Below are 16,889 nucleotides of genomic sequence, written 5' to 3'. Positions count from 1 at the left end.
GGCCCCGCCTCTGCATGTAGGTCGCTGGAGGGCGTTTGTTCTTCGCTCAGACAGGACGGGGTTAAAGGAGCCACTGATTCGCGGGCTCTGGCTCACTCAGGCCAGGGGGTAGGGAGGGTCATGGAGTGCGGGTTGAGCCTGCGGCGGCGGCAGAGGCTGGCGTGATGTTGCAGCAGCCTGAGGCACGCCGTGCGTTCTCCCGGGGGAGTTGTCCCTGGATCCTGGGACCCTGGCAGTGGCGGGCTGCACAGGCTCCCCGGAAGGGGGGTGTGGATAGTGAGCTGTGCTCGCACACAGGCTTCTTGGTGGCGGCAGCAACAGCCTTAGCGTCTCATGCCTGTCTCTGGGGTCCGCAGTTTTAGCCGCGGCTCGCGCCTGTCTCTGGAGCTCCTTTAAGCAGCGCTCTGAATCCCCTCTCCTCGCGCACCAGGAAACAAAGAGGGAAGAAAAAGTCTCTTGCCTCTTCAGCAGCTCCAGACTTTTCCTCGGACTCCCTCCCGGCCAGCCGTGGCGCACTAACCCCCTGCAGGCTGTGTTCACGGCGCCAACCCCAGTCCTCTCCCTGCGCTGCGACCAAAGCCCGAGCCTCAGCTCCCGGCCCCGCCCGGCCCGGCGGGTGAGCAGACAAGCCTCTCGAACTGGTGAGTGCTGGTCGGCCCTGATCCTCTGTGCGGGAATCTCCCCGCTTTGCCCTCCGCACCCCTGTTGCTGTCCTCTCCTCCGCGGCTCTGAAACTTTCCACCTCCGCCACCCACAGTCTCCGCCCGCGAAGGGGCTTCCTAGTGTGTGGAAACTTTTCCTCCTTCACAGCTCCCTCCCACTGGTGCAGGTCCCGTCCCTATTCTTTTGTCTCTGTTTATTCTTTTTTCTTTTGCCCTACCCAGGTACGTGGGGGGTTTCTTGCCTTTTGGGAGGTCTGAGGTCTTCTGCCAGTGTTCAGTAGGTGTTCTGTAGGAGTTGTTCCACGTGTAGATATATTTCTGGTGTATCTGCGGGGAGGAAGGTGATCTCCGCATCTTACTCTTCCACCATCGTCCCAGAAGTCAGTCATCTGACTTCTTGTTCTTCCTCACCTTTTACTTTTGTTCCTACAAACAATCCCCAGGATTTATGCCCCCCACGCCCCCCAGAATTCTCTCTTTTATTTTTTATGGTTTCTACCTCTCCAGTGAAGTCCCCATCTGATCTTGCATGTTTACCATCTTTTCTAGTAGAGGTTTTAACATCTTAATCGTTAAATTTCCAGTTCCAATACTGCTTGTCTCTTGGCAGTGTGTTGTTTTTCTCATGCCTTTTCTATAATTTTTTGTTGAAAGCTACAAGACAGAAGATGCTGAGGCAGAGAGTTTTATACCTGGAAATGGGCATATCTTTCCTTCTGCTGGGCCTTTAGTGTGGAGATTTGAATTAATCTAGTTAGGAGTTAAGATTCGAGGTTTGCTTTTGCTATAGTTACCCTCTGCACCAGGTTTCAAATGCCTCTAGGATCCCTTGTGTTTCTGGTGGGACTGGTTTGTCAGAGGGTTTTCACAATGTCTGCTCCAACCTCTGCCTTAGGTTTTCCCTTTGCACTGTACTCACAGAGGGCCTGTTTCCTTGTTATTCAGCATTTGCCAGCCTTGTAGGGAAGGTGAGGGGAGTTTTCTGTTCCTCTTATTCAGCTTCAGTCTCAGCAGGTACTATATCCCCGGGTCTCGGGATGTCTCCTTTCCAGGGCTCCTCCCCCCCTCCCCCAGTTGTAGTTCTAGCTCCATCATGTAACCCTTCCCTTCCCCCTGGAGTAGAGAGTTTTCCTATAACCTTCTCCAGCTGCGATGGGTTTTCAGCAGCGCCCTAAGAGCAACATTCCCTCCCACCTCCTTGGACCCCAGGAACTGTAGCTATTTTTTTCTTACTCCTTTACCTTTTGTTGCTCTCTCTTACTGGCTTCTGTTCTACAGAATTTTACTGGCTGAAAAACTTACTGGCTTTTGTTTACTGGCTTCTGTTCTACAGACACGCTCAGGTCCTTCACAGCCAAATTTATTCATTAAACAGTCTGTCCTCCATGAACCTATTTTCTCAGTCCTTTACCTCTCCTAACCCTTTCCAGTCTGGCCTCCACTATTCCTCTAATACCACTCTTGTCAAAGTTTCCATGGTCAGTGCTGGGCCCCGTAGACTGCGATCCTCAGAGACCAGACTTGACTGGGTGCACCATTTGCAGATCATCTCTGCAAAATAATGACTGAGAAGTAGGAAAACAAATGCCCAAAGAGTAACCAAGCCAGCCACATGCAAACATTACAGTCAATCATTGATAGCGCAGCAGAAATTTGCTGTCAAAAATTAAAGATGAAGATGATTGGAGGCATCTGGCTGTACCAAGCAAGTGGTATGCAGTGGAGGGCTTTCTTTATTTACAGTTACTTACTCTCCCTTATTTACCATTCGTATCTACTATTGAACTGGAAATTCTAATTTAATGTGCTTTATTTGTAGTTTATATTAATGTGGAGTTAAAGTCTTATATACTTTCCACCCCACCCCCCAGATAGTGGGTTAAATTTCAAACATAATCTTTTCTGAAGGTTTACAACTTATGTACATTTATTTGGTTGTTGATCTCAAGGGTTCTTTCTGAGCACTGGTGACCAGAAAATAATACTTCATTGAGCAAAGTTGCTATCATTTATTCCTTTTGACACAGATTAGCACAAACTGCCTCAGCACATAAAGGTACCGTGTCTGACAGTGAAGATAATTAACACAGAATGGTTTCATATGAAGTGCAAGTTAAAATTGAATTTGAGAAAGCCATTTTCCTTTCTTCTGTAAGGGAAGCCTAAAGAAAAAGGACAGGTGGGACAGCGGTTAAAAGCACTAAATTTTGAGTCCAATAGTCACTGACTTCACCCCTTACTAGCTATGTTACCTTGTTATCAGTGTTTGTCAGGGGCTTTGTGGGGAAGGAAGGAAGGGATGGATAGATGGAGCACAAGGTATTTTTAGGACAATGAAATGTAGGACAGTATGATACAGTATTGATGGACACATGTCATTGTACATTTGTGAAAACTCATAGACTGTATAAAACAAAGTAAACCCTAATGTAAACTATAGACTTCAGCTAATAATAATGTATCAATATTGGTTCCTCAATTATAACATGTTTCCCACACTAATGCAAGACGTTAAGAACAAGAAAGTGTGGTTGTGTGAAGGGGAGAGGGTGGAGGGGTGTGCGAAAACTCTCTGTATACTCTGATTAACTTTTCTATAAACCTAAAACTGCTCAAAGTACATACTCATTAAAAAAATCCTTAAATTGTCAGGTCTGTCTTAGGTGTTTGGGGAATAATAACATGTATGAGTAGGAAAATAAATCTCTATACTACTTCCTTCAATTTACAGAGACTGCTGGAGGGAGCAGTGCAGAGAAGGAAAGAATAAAATCTCACAGCCTCTACTAGTGACACTGGGGCTCCAAGTGGATGGCTCTCTGCCTAACAGAGCCCATCAGGGTGTCTCTGGATGAGCCACAGAAGGACCAGCACCAAGTAGGGTGTAGAGAGAGAAATCTCTCTGCAGATCAGGTGAGGGGACTCTTGATGCAGGAGGGTATGGACAGGGAGAGTGAGCTGGGCTGTAGGAAGGAGGTTGGTTCCTTTGGGAAAAGGCAAGGGGCAAGATGCCTTTCAGCACCGGATGCCTTGTAGTGTACATTCAGTTGCTTTTGTTATTGTAAAATTTTCTGCATCTTCAAACTTTCAGTAACGTTTGCCATCTACTCAGTTGTTTATGTGAGTGGTTTTGTTTAAGAACTCTGAATGGGGGAGTGTGTGGGGGGTAGTTTCATTGGGGATGGGTGAAGAGGAGGGGAGGTGAGCCTCAAGTGAGTTTCGATGTGTGGCGAAAGCAGGGACTTGAAGCCAGAAATAAACACAAGCCCCTGAGATTCTGTAGAAATCTGAAGTAGAGCAATAAACTTCCCACTGAATGAGGGGCAGGGCTCGACATACTTTCGTATCAACTTCAGAGGACAGTGTGATTTCAGTTTACATCTGGATTAGTGTCTCAAAGATATTTGGTTTCCAAATTAAACATTTTCTTCCCTTTCAATGTCTTAGCTTTCGTGTGTTGTGGGTCAGTGGGAAGCAGCTATGGTTCAGCTACATTGTAATTCTGACCATAGAGAGGACTTACACATGATTCAAATCAGTAATGTAACAGTGGAAAGAAAGCGATTTTGAATTTTTCCTATTCCACGCAGTATAGTGGCCTATGCCTAATCCACTTTAAAGGTTAAGAAATTGAAGCTCAGTGAGGTTGTCAAGAAGCTAATAAGTTCAAATTTATATTCGCTGACTCCAAACTCAGTGCTCTTAAACCTCAGTAAAACGGCAAGGAGAGATTTGTCAAGTTTCTTTCACTTCTGGCTTCATTTTGTGATGTAAGAACATGTTGGTTAGTTTGCAAGGACAGATTGTTTTCTCACTAAAACAGCCAAAGGCTTCATGGCAGTTTTGATAGGCCTAAGCTGGGAAATAAAAATAATTCTGAGGTTTGAACTCTGGATGAACTTCACATATTTTTAGCAGGGCTTTGTGGGTATTTAGCGGAGCCTGTTACTGTTTTTCATTAAGACTGGAATTTCAACTGCACTTTGGATTTTCAAAATGTATTTCCATAACTTTCTCCTCCTCCCCCCTTCTCCCCGCACTGCTCTCCACCTCTGCACAATAACTCCTTCAGGTAGACACTATGGGTTACTTGGCCAGGGTCCCATACCAGGCTGTGGCATCAGCTGACTTGGCAGCAGTGTACCAGTTGGCTGGCCATCCCTCTGAAACCTTCCCACACAGATCAATTTCAGACGTAGCAGTGTAAGTACCAGCTCTGGTTGGGGGGAAGTTGTAAATCAAAGAGACAGCCTGTAATTTCCTTGTGTCCTTTGTTTTGAAATTTGCAAGTAGATTATTTGAGATAGTAGCAGGACTCTCCAGATCTGTCTCTTTGAGGAAGAAACACAGTTTACTTCCTTTTTCTGATTTCAGGAGTAGCTATACTCTCCTTAACAACTACATGCATTTTTTTCAACTGTGCTGTTTATCATAAGTCCTGTCTTACATACAGCCTTAGCAGTAAAATGCCTCTATTAACTATCTCACTTTAGGAAGAGAAAATTTGTGCATTTTACAGGTGTATAAAAATAAACATTAGCTTGTAGCTTTGAAGGATGCAGAAGGTTAGTCAGATTCTCTGTGTAGAGGAAGAGTCTTATAGAGAAGGTTATTAAGATGGCTACACACACACACACACACACACACACACACACACACAGAGGCAGTCCTAGGTTAAAGAAGATTAAGCAGTTGCCTATACCAGATCTTGCTGGACCTTAAGAACACTCACTTCCTCTAATATGGAAAAGTTGACTTTTGATTGTTGCCTGTAGACATGTGGTATTTCATTCACATGAATACAATTTTGTTGAATTTTATCATATAAGTAAAAGTAAAATTTGCAATTATTTTTAAAGGGGAGACATTGTGTTCTGGGATTTTCACCTGCAGAAAGTGATTATCAGATATCATTAGTTATCAGATTATATGCTGGGTTGGCCAAAAGTTCTGTAACATCTTATGGAAAAGCCAGAATGAACTTTTTGGCCAACCCCATATTTAGAATAAATAAACAATAAATTATTTATCTCGATAAAGTATAAAATGCTTCTCATAGAACTGAATCTCTTTTACAAGTGTGCCTCTCCAGCTATCTTTTGGACCAATCTTACAGGAATGTGAGAATTTCAGTTTGTAATTTTCCTGGCACATCACTCACCCTCAGAGATGCTGGTTTACTACAGTTATTGAAACTCAGTTGCTAAAGTATAAGAGTAGCTTTATAAACCCATTAAGTCAAACTAAACACATTAAATCAAGTCAAATTGAATTAAATCAAATTGTTCATAGACAGTAACCAATAATCAAAATAAAGACATGGCTATTAAAAATATTCAGAAAGAAGTAAACCATACATGAACATGATGTGCAATAACACAAGAAAAGGAAATAAAATATATACAGATTGGGCAAGAAGAAACAAAACTGTTTTTGTTTGCAGATGACATGATTGTTTATGCAGAAAATCTCATAGATTGACAACCCCTCACCACAAACAAATAAAAACCTCCTGAAACTAAAAAGGATTATACCAAGGTTGTAGGATACAAGGTTAATGTACAAAAGTCAACTGCTTTCCTATGTACCAAAAATGAGCAATTGGAATTTGAAATTAAAAACAGAACACCATTTATATTAATACAAAAAAAGACAAATTCTTAGGTATAAATGTAGCAAAATATACACAAGATCTATATGAGGAAAACTACAAAACTTTGATGAAAGAAATTTTAAAATATCTAAGTAAATGGAAAGATAGTCCATGTTCATGGATGTGAAAACTCAAGATGTCAGTTCTTCCCAGCTTGGTCTATAGATTCAATGTAATCCCAATCAAAATCCCAGGCACGTTATTTTGTGAATACTGACAAAAACTATCAAGTTTACATGGAAATGCAAAAGACCCAGAATAACCAACACAAGATTGATACAGAAGAACAAAGCTGGAGGACTGATACTATGCAACATCAAGACTTTCTATAAAGCTACAGTAATCAAGACAAAATTGGTATTAGTAAAAGAATAGACAAATAGATCAATAGAACAGAATAAAGAGTCTGGGATTAGACTCCCAGAAATATAGTCAACTGATCTTTGACAAATGAGCAAAGACAATTCAATGGAGAAATGATGGTCTTTTCAACAAACGATGCTGAAATAATGACATCCACATGCAAAAAATATAATATAGAAACAAGCCTTATGCCTTTCACAAAAATTAACTCAAAATGGATCATAGACCCAAAAGTAAAACATAAAACTATAAAATTTCTAGAAGATGATATAGGAGAAAGTTTAGGTGCCCTTGGGTATGGTGATGAGTTTTTAGATACAACACCAAAAAGGACAATCCATGAAAAAAAATGATATACAGGACTTCATTAAAATTTTAAAAAATCTGCTCTTTGAAAGATACTATTAGGAGAATGAAAAGATAACCCATAACTGAGAGAAAATATTTGCCAATTATGTATCTGATAAAAGACTATTATCCAAAATATACAAAGAGCTCTTAAAACTCAACAATAAGAAACTAAACAGCTTGATTAAAAAATAAGCCAAAGACCTTGACAGAAACCTCACCAGAGAAGATATACACATGACAAATGAACATGTGAAAAGATACTCAGCATCATATGTCATTAGGAAATTACAAATTAAACAATGAGATACCCTGAACACTTGTTAAGATGACCCAAATCCAATCACTGACAATACCAAATGCTGACAAAATTGTGGAACAACAGGAACTCTGATTCATTGATGGTGGGAATACAAAATAGCACAGCCACTTTGGAAGACAGTTTGGTGGTTTCTTACAAAACTAAACATACTCTTACCATATGATCCAGCAATCATGCTCCTTGGTATTTACCCAAATGAGTTGGAAAATTATGTCCACTCAGAAACCTGCACATGAATGTTTATAGCAGCTTTATTCATAATAGCCAAAAATTGGAAGCAACTAAGATGTCCTTCAGTAGGTGGATGGATAAATAAACTGTGGTACATCCATACAATGGAATATTACTCAGCATCAAACAGAAATGAACTACCAAGCCATGAAAAGATATGGAGGAAACTTAAATGCGTATTGCTAAGCAAAAGAAGCCAATATGAATAGGTCAAGTCCGACCATATGACATTCTGGGAAAGGCAAATTGATGGGCACAGTAAAAAGCTCAGTGCTTGCCAGGGGTTCACAGGAAAAGAGGAGGGATGACTAGGTGGAGTACAGAGCATTTTTAGGAGAGTGAAATTATTTTGTATGAAATTACAATGGTGGATACAAGTCATGATACATTTGTCAAAACCCATTGAACTGTACAGCCCCAAAATGAACCGTGATGTAAACTATGGACTTTAGTTAATAATAATGTATTAATATTGGTTTATCAATTGTAACAAATTTACCACACTAATGTAAGAGGATAATAATAGGGGGAACTGTGAGAGAGAGAGAGAGAAAAAGTGAGAGAGAGAGAGAGAGTGTGTGTGTTGGGGGGGGGCATAGAGGCAATATGAGAACTCTGTGTACATTTTGATCAATCTTTCTGCAAACCTGAAATTCTCTAAAGAATAAAGTGAATTAATTAAAAAATATTGAATCAGTGTTTGGGAGAGGACAAGAACAGATGATCTGGAGATAAATGCAGTTTGTGTCACCTAGAGGCTAACTAGCTCTGGAACTTTCTTAGAAACCAAAACACACTGCATTTGCGTATGATTTTCAAAACCTCATTGCAGATGGGAACTTTGGACAGCTGGAGAACGTATGACTAGAAGATGCTTACTGAAGGAAGATAGAGTATTTGTAGAAGTTATCATGATCTTAATTGACTGATGCGGCTCTTGCTTGTGCCCAGGAGGCTGACCTGGCTGCCACCCAGAGCCACCATAAGTAACCTCCTCACCCTAGTGATTGGTGAAGTTTCTCTCAGGAAGTCTGGAGAGAATCCTTCCTCCGCAGGTATCACAATGTTATTGGGCTCCTTTGAAGCTGACCTCTGTGCTGCCTTTTGTTTTTAACCCACTACAAGTTTCCCCAGGGCTGGGTCAGGATGTTGAGATAACTCTAGCCAAGTTTGTTCCCAAGAGCCCCTGTCTTTTCTGAAAATCAAACATACTCCAGAAAACTCTTGTTATTGCAATCCTTTCCTCCCATCACCCATCCTCTAAAGTTTGGGTTTGTGTCTCCCATCCAGCTCTCCTTCAAGTCTGTTCCACAGTTTTAGTTCCTGGAACCAATCATCAGTCAAAAATATCATTCATCTTTTACAAGGAGAAAAAGAAAAGTACTTTAAAATGGGCCCTCTTCACTGTTTCTTGTAAGAAGCCCTAATATTTCCGAGTGACTCTGGTCACTCCTGAGAAAACAGGTTGATTTGTCTTTCCCTCAGACCCTCTCATCTCATGTAAAAGATACCACACTTATTCCTTCTATCCTTTTATAAAAAGAGGTCTTTTCTAGTAGTATCAAGGGATATTTCATGTGTGTTCACAGAAATTGCCCTTGGCCATTGAGCGTAATGATTCTGGATGCTTCTGAGTCTCTTTCAATATCCTGTTATAGATTTATTATCCATTAATTAACTTACACTCTTTCTGAATCAATGGCTCCCATTGTGCAATTATAAAACCCATCTTAACAATACAAATGGAAGTGTGGTGGCCTGGCCTTGATAAGCTTGGTTTACCTCTATGAGTGTACCAAGCTAGGACCATCTTTCTATTTTAAAGGACTTTCTTGTGGGAGAATTTCTGATCCCTAAAACCTGCCTATTGGTTCAGGGGTAAATTCAGAGGTGATTTATAGAAATATGACCAATCTCCCTGAAAACATAATTGATATTATGGACATATTTCCCCTGGACTGGGAACCAGTATGTAAAATACTGTGTTTGTAAAATCACATATTTGTTTGAAATTCAAATATGCCTATAGAACCGTGAACATATAAGGATGTAGGGTGACTTTTATGTGGCTGACAGATAGAATCAAACAACGAAGTAAAAGCAGAAACACCCTCCACACCCCAGGCATGCAATAGAAACATAAGGATGGTGTTGAATAGTCACCAAAATGAAAAGGGGAGGAGAGAGAGGTCTGGTGACCAAGGCAGGCCAAGATTGCAGGGCCATGAAGAGCTGGGGATCAGACCACAGGTCAGATCCCAGGAGAGAATGGAAGAGAATGAAAAGGAAGTGCTCTAAAACCTGGGTAGCTTCTATACTAACCACGAGGCTTTAACTCTGTGTAAACCATCCAGATAACATGACTATGGAACCTGAGGGAATTTCACTTCCTAGATTTATGGATTCTAATGTTGTGTTTCAAAATAATCTCAGATGCTCCTTTCTAAATACTGTGCTCTCCTCTTACTTCACCCCTGCATCCTCACCCCCACCCCTTCCTGGGCCTCAGCTACCACTGCTGTCTCATGTTATAGTGAACCTGTGTTTGCCTTGGTTTAGGAGGAAGAAAAAAATACTAAGGACACTTAGAACCTAAGTAAAGTTTTCTCTCTTACATAAATCAGAGATTTGAAGTACAGACACTTTGGAGAGAAAATCCTGTGTTGAGGAAAGACGGCAGGGCTGTTTTAATTCTGTGGTTCTCTGGACCCTCTCCCCGGAGATGGGGGAGGTGTTCCTGAGCCCCATGTTTGTTTGGATGGTGAAGTTCCAGGGACTTCTGTTGAACAGACTGTTTCTGATTCAAGGGCAAGACTGCTGAGCGTGCAAAGTTCAGCCTTTAAAATAACATCTCTCTGGACAAGTATCTCTTAACTAGGTGAAGGGCCTTGCATATTGGAATGAGACAAAAGATAACCATGGGATTTGGAACTTTAGTAAATAAAGAGGGCTTGTGGGCTCCAGGAAGTTGCTTTTTTGTTTTTTAAATTTTTTTAAAGAAAACAATGGGCAGTTTTTATAAATTGACCAAGTTGTTACCAGACTCTCAGTTATTATTGTCACTTATGTGTAGTGTCTGGCATAATTGAAAACTGATTAAGACTAATGATTGCCAGGGACTCTGGACCCAAACCGTTGTCTCTTTCTCAATCGCTTTTAATTTGCATAGAAATATTTCAATTAGGGTAACTAAAATGCTATTATAGTTTGTGAAATCCTGGGCAAACTATTTATATTTCTGAGTCTATTTCCTTTTTGTAAGTTGGGGCTAAAGGAGGTTTGATGTGAGAAATAGATAAGATCATAAAGTGAAAACTTTAGAATGAAGGAGGCACTCACCTCCCCCATCTCAAATATGTTACTGAACTTCTTGAATCCTTTCTCTTTGTAAAGACTTGTAAATAAGGACGACTTGGAGGAATGTTTACCTTCTGATCTGTTCTGATAAGAGAGAAAGATTTGTTCCTTTAACTAATGTTCACGGAGTGCTATTCATGTGAAGGTAGATGCCAAGCAGTAGGGAAATGAGGAAACAACACACTGCACATCCCACGTCCTGAAAAAGCTTCCAGTGCAGTAGAGAGCATAAAGCAGGACATGATAGACATTCTGTAAATGGGCAAATAATAAACACTCTGGGAGAGTGTGTGGGAAAAGTAGAGTCATTTCTGGTTGGAGCGAGCATCCTGTTGGGACAGAACAGAACCAGCGTTTACTGAGTGCTCACCAAATGCCAACAGTGTGTGATGAGCTTGTATATGTTACCGTGTAATCCTCACAATAATCCTGTGTAGTACAGACTCACAGATCCATTTTATGATTTGGAAAACTGAGGCTCTGAGAAGTTGAGGAACTTATCTGAGGTCACACAATTAGTGAATGGTGGAGTTGGGACGCTAAGCCAGTTTTATTTGATGTGTTTGCTCTTTACTCCATACTGCTTCAAGGTACTGATACTAGGCACAGATAATAATTACAGACAATTGCCCATTTTTCAAAGTGGAGATGATAGAGACGGTAGAGGGTTCTCACCCTTGCAGGTGAGAAAAGAACATGGAGAAAGTCATGGACAGGACAATGTAGTCTCACTTCTGGTCACGGAATCTTATCAAGGCACCATTGCCATGAGGGAGACCCATCAAACAACTGGATCTATAACACCTCTAAGTGGAGCAATCTAGGGCTTAAATAGGAAATGCCACTGATTAATGAAAAACAAAAAAGAAAAGTGAGGGCACTTCTGCCTGGCATCGTCACCTGAGAGCCAAATCACAGTTCTGGCTTTGCCATCCACTTACTGCGGCCCCGAGGCCCCAGGAACCATGATTGTACTCACGTGTCGTGGCCACCCCCCACTTTGTAATCCTCTAGGCCCCAAGCGAAAGGGTTTTTTTGGTTGTTGTTTGTGTGTGCTGTATAAAACAGGAATCTTGCTGACTTTTCTCCTCGTTTAGACTACAGGGACAGAGTCTCTCTGGACAGTTTGGAGCCTCTCCAGGAACGCTAACCTTCTCTGAAGTGGGTTGCCCTGAACAGGGGAAATGCTTGCTCTTCAAAAATGCCTCCTTATGGAGGCCATCAGCTGCTTCATTTTTGCACAGTCAGGGAAGTTTCGTCCTCAGATAAGGGATTTGAGAAGAGTTGGCTCTGATTGTCTAAAAGACTCCACAAGGACAAATGTCCAGATGATAGTCACCGCCACTACCCAGGGGCCAAGGTCTCTTTGTTTATCCCCCTTGTAGCTTTTTCCTGTATTCCTGTCCTATCTGTCCTCATCTCATGCCCTGTTTGGAGTCTGGAAGGAATCACAGCCCCTGGAAGAGTATCTGGAATAATCTATAGGGAATCAATTTATAATGTGCCTTTTCTTTCATTCATTAATTTTGTTAGTTCATTCATTATTTATTCATTCATCTGAGTAGAATTTTCTATTGTTAAGAAACATTTGTTACATGACATCATTGTTTTCCTAACCACAAGTGGTGGAGAGGATGCTGACTTCCTTTGTTTTGTTCCTCTAAAGACCTGTGAAATGAAGGTTTCTAAAGAATTAAGTACTTTGATGAATGGCATTTCTACTTCCCATCAGGTGATTGGAAACGTTTGACACTGAAGGTGAACCGGTTTTCCAGCTTAGTCTTCCCTCAGGATCTGTGAAAGATCAAAGATTTAAGAGTGTAAAGCAGTGGACAACCAGTGGGTTCAGGCTCAAGTGTGTCAGCTAGAATCCAAGTCCATCCAGCCCCCAACTAGGAAGGGAGCCCTCCCTCTGGCACATGCACACTCCTGAGGGTTGTGGGTTGGTCTGAAGATACAAGTCACCAAATGTGTCTTTCTCATTCCCCACGTCTCTGTTAGTCCAATGGTAGCATCATGTGGTGTTTACATATTGTTTATAAGAGTTTTGTTCTTAATTGTGTCCCTAATACATCCTCAAGGAGGATGGTGATATAAGGACTGTAAGGAGAGTGTGTTAAGAACCTCATTATCAATGGTGTATCGTATATAAAGGGAATGTTTGCTTATACCCTGAGGAAATGTAAGGGAGATTTTATACTCATTTATCAAATCAAATGTCAGCCAGAGTACCATTTTAAAACAGAAGTGACTCAGTGTAGTGAGCAGGCCCCAGGCTATTTTCTTGTGCCATTTGATGTCTCCCATCATTTCTGCTTTTCCCTCTCCCCGACTTTGACAGTACCCTCTCTTCCCCCCTTACACTCTCTCTCCCTCCTCTTCCTTATCAAATCTCCTGTATCCAGAAATCATCTGAAACTTACTACCTCTCAGGGGTAGAAATGATTCAATTTGGTATTTCACTGATGGGACTTTGAATGTAATAAAATAAAGAAAAAAGGAATGAAGACTTAAATGCAGACTTTCCTACATGTGGGAACTGGCTGGGCAGGTCTTTAAATGATGAGAGCTTCCTGGAGTCACTGGTATGAAATGGCTTAGGTGATATAACTCACCCCTGTTATTTGACTTCTCAGCAACATCTGACATATTAACAACTCCCTTTTTTATGAAACCATCTCCTGTCTTGGATTTTCTGTTACCATACTTTATGGCTTACCCCATTTCATTGTCCAAAGCATCTCAGAATTCCTTTGATGGACCCATCTCTAATCAAGGTCTGAGGTCCATCCTCTCCTCAGAGTGTGTCTCAGATCCTCTTTCTTTCTTTCTTCCTTCCTTCCTTCCTTCCTTTCTTTCTTTCTTTCTTTCTCTTTCTTTCTTTCTTTCTTTCTTTCTTTCTTTCTTTCTTTCTTTCTTTCTTTCTTTCTTTCTTTCTTTCTTTCTTCCTTCCTTCCTTCCTTCCTTCCTTTCTTTCTTTCTTTCTTTCTCTCTCTCTCTTTCTCTCTTTCTTCCTTTCTTTCTCTATGCTCTCCCCTACGTTGTCTTGTCCATTCTCATGGCTTTAAAAAACAATCTTTGTGCAGATGACTTACACATTTTTATATCCAGCCCCCTGAGCTCTAGACTCATTCAGACATTTACTTGATCTGTCCAATTTAAGGTAGCTAAATCAAAAACCTGGACTTTTTACCTCTAAAACCTGTTTCACTTCTCTACCAGTCTTTCTTATCTAAATAAATGGTACCCCCAGAAGCCTGATTTATGACTTTTGCTAGAAATTTAAGAACTATCTTTGATTCCTCTCTTTTCCTCACCTCCTATAGCCACTGCATCATCCAATCCTGTCAATTTTACTACCAAAATATATCTGAACTCCATGAGCTTCTCTCCATCTCCAGTACCTCCTCCATCCATCCTGATTTATGCACCATTATTTCTCCCTTAGATTCCTGGAATAGATCCCTAACTGATATCTCTGCCTCCACTCTTGCCCTCTGCCCCACCTCACCAAATTCTTATTCAGCAAAAACCAAAAGTGTAGCGGTTAACACATATATATGGAATCTAAAAAAAAAAGTTCTGAAGAACCTGGGGCAGGACAGGAATAAAGTCACAGATGTAGAGAATGGACTTGAGGACAGTAAGCTGGGACGAAGTGAGAGAGTGACACGGACATATATACACTACCAAACGTAAAATAGATAGCTAGTGGGAAGCAGCCGCATAGCACAGGAAGATCAGCTCAGTGCTTTGTGACCACCTAGAGGGGTGGGATAGGGAGGGTGGGAGGGAAACGCAAGAGGGAGGCGACATGGAGATATATGTATATGTATAGCTGATTCACTTTGTTATACAGCAGAAACTAACACACCATTGTAAAGCAATTATACTCCAATAAAGATGTTAAAAAAAAAAAGTGTAGTGGTTAAGAGTGAATACTCAGGAATCATATGGCCTGGATTTGAATCTTGGCTCTGCCGCTTCCTAGCTCCATGAACTTAGGCAATTTATTTAAGTTTTCTGTGCTGCAATTGCTTCAGCTATAAAATGGTGATCATAATAGTACCTACCTTGCAGAGTTATGATGAGTGAGTTTTTCCCTTTTGACGTGAGTGGAACTTATTAATATGTCAATAAAACCATGTACTTAAGATCCTTCAGTGCCTTTCCATGTACTTGATATAAAATTCAAGCTCCAAACCAGGGCATCCACGTCCTATGTTCCCTGGCCCTGCCTCCACTCTCTCCCTCCCTCACTGTGATCCAGACACACAGGTCTTCTCTTGGCTTCTCAGGCATGCGAAGCTCTTTGCTGCCTCAAGGGATTTTCATTTGCTGTTCCCTCTGTCTAGAAACTCTTCCAGTGCCTGGCTCCTTCCCCTACCTCATACTCAGCCTGGGTGACACTTCTTAGCAACCTCCTCTGGCCACCCTACTTAAGGTAGGTCCCCTTTCTATTCTCTACCACAGCCACCTTGTTTGTTTCCTCCGAATCACTTATCTCAGTATTTGGTAATTTTATTTGTTCTTGTTTTCTCTCACCTCTACCAACATGTAAGCAGCTCTTGTGAAGACAGGACCATGATTGTCATGTTCATTGTTGGATCAGTAGTGCCTGGCACAGAGTAAGGGCTCCATAAATATTTACTGAATGAATGAAATGAACAACTGTTAAGCCAACCTTGACCTTCAGTAGGAACTCAAGTGTAAGCCAGAATCCAAGTTCTGCAAGATAATGTCAGATGATACACCAGCAAGTACTGGCCACCTGACTTGCTTTGTTGTTCAATAAAGCAAACAATACAGTGGAACAGTGTCAGCTGGTGAAGGAGAAGGAGTCCTGGACATGGAGCCAGAAGCCCTGGACTCAGTGCAGGATCTGATACTAACCAGCTCTGTGACCTTGAACAGGCTCTACACATATCAGAAGCCCCCCATCTTATTGGAGAATGAGAGTGAATGGAATAAGCAACTCTCAAGGTTCTTTCTAGCATAAATATTCTGTTTTGGATGCCATGTTTTCTGCAGAGAAGATAAGATTGGTGCACCATTTAGTTTTCCTGGGGGAGATGAATCACGAGCTGAGTTTTAGGAGAATCAAAAAATCATCAGTGAGGGGTTAGGAAGATTCTTCTTGGGGCTATTTTAAATTGGTGGGACGTCATCCATTTGACAACTATTTATCCATTATTGTGTATTCCCTGAGTCGTGCTCACTGTACCCTGTCTGGAAGCAGCTCCTCTCCCTTTTCTTTGTTTCCATAGCTCTCACACACATATGCATGCACACACACACACATACACACACACACACACACTCGCTTACTGATGTACACACACACCTTCTTTAATGCTAAGCTTTTTACTCTTATCGCCTAACAAAATCGCTCTTCCATCAATTTATGAAGAACAAATATCCCTAATCTCATCAGAAAAGGATCATTGACTACACCTTGACCCAGAAAAGGAAGTCAGTGGCTCCACATCTTCATCTCTCTCACCTTGAAAGCCTTTGTGTGCACCCTGGGTCCTGTCCAGAGCCTACAAAGGTCTTCATTCCCTGCCTGCTCCACTCAATCACTTTTTCACAGAACAATTTAAAACTATTTTTGACTCTACTAATAATTAGTATTAATGTAATAATATTATTAATATAACATTGAAAGGATATAATTTTAATATATTTTATACCATAATAGTACAATGTTTTAGCTACATTTGGGGATAATGGGCTCTCCTAGGTTTGGTAAAAAGAGAAGTCTCCATAAGTAAGTATCCGTAAAGGGTTAAGTAGATCTGTTTAAGATTTACTCTCAGCAAATTTCAAGTATACAATATTGTATTATTCAATATAGTCTCCATACTGTACATTAGATCCTCAGAACTTATTCATGAAAAAAAAAAGGTAAGCCTCCATGAACCATCTATTATTGTTTAAACTCTACCAAGTT

General features: G+C 41.1%; 1 long non-coding RNA gene across 2 annotated transcripts in view; it reads left to right on the top strand.

Annotated features, from left to right (window-relative positions):
• The first annotated feature begins 244 nt into the window (after nt 1–244).
• Nucleotides 245–16,889, top strand: part of LOC141279687 (uncharacterized) — a 118,994-nt gene continuing 102,349 nt past the window's right edge. For both annotated transcript variants that reach the window (XR_012334336.1, XR_012334335.1), the window contains exon 1: nt 245–641. This is a non-coding gene — a long non-coding RNA (uncharacterized lncRNA). The remainder of the gene's footprint in view (nt 642–16,889) is intronic.

This window comes from Tursiops truncatus, chromosome 1 (assembly GCF_011762595.2).
Source record: "Tursiops truncatus isolate mTurTru1 chromosome 1, mTurTru1.mat.Y, whole genome shotgun sequence".
In the NCBI taxonomy this organism is placed as follows: Eukaryota; Metazoa; Chordata; class Mammalia; order Artiodactyla; family Delphinidae; genus Tursiops; species Tursiops truncatus.
Note: the sequence above shows the minus strand (reverse complement) of the source record. Positions and strands in the feature narration are given on the sequence as shown.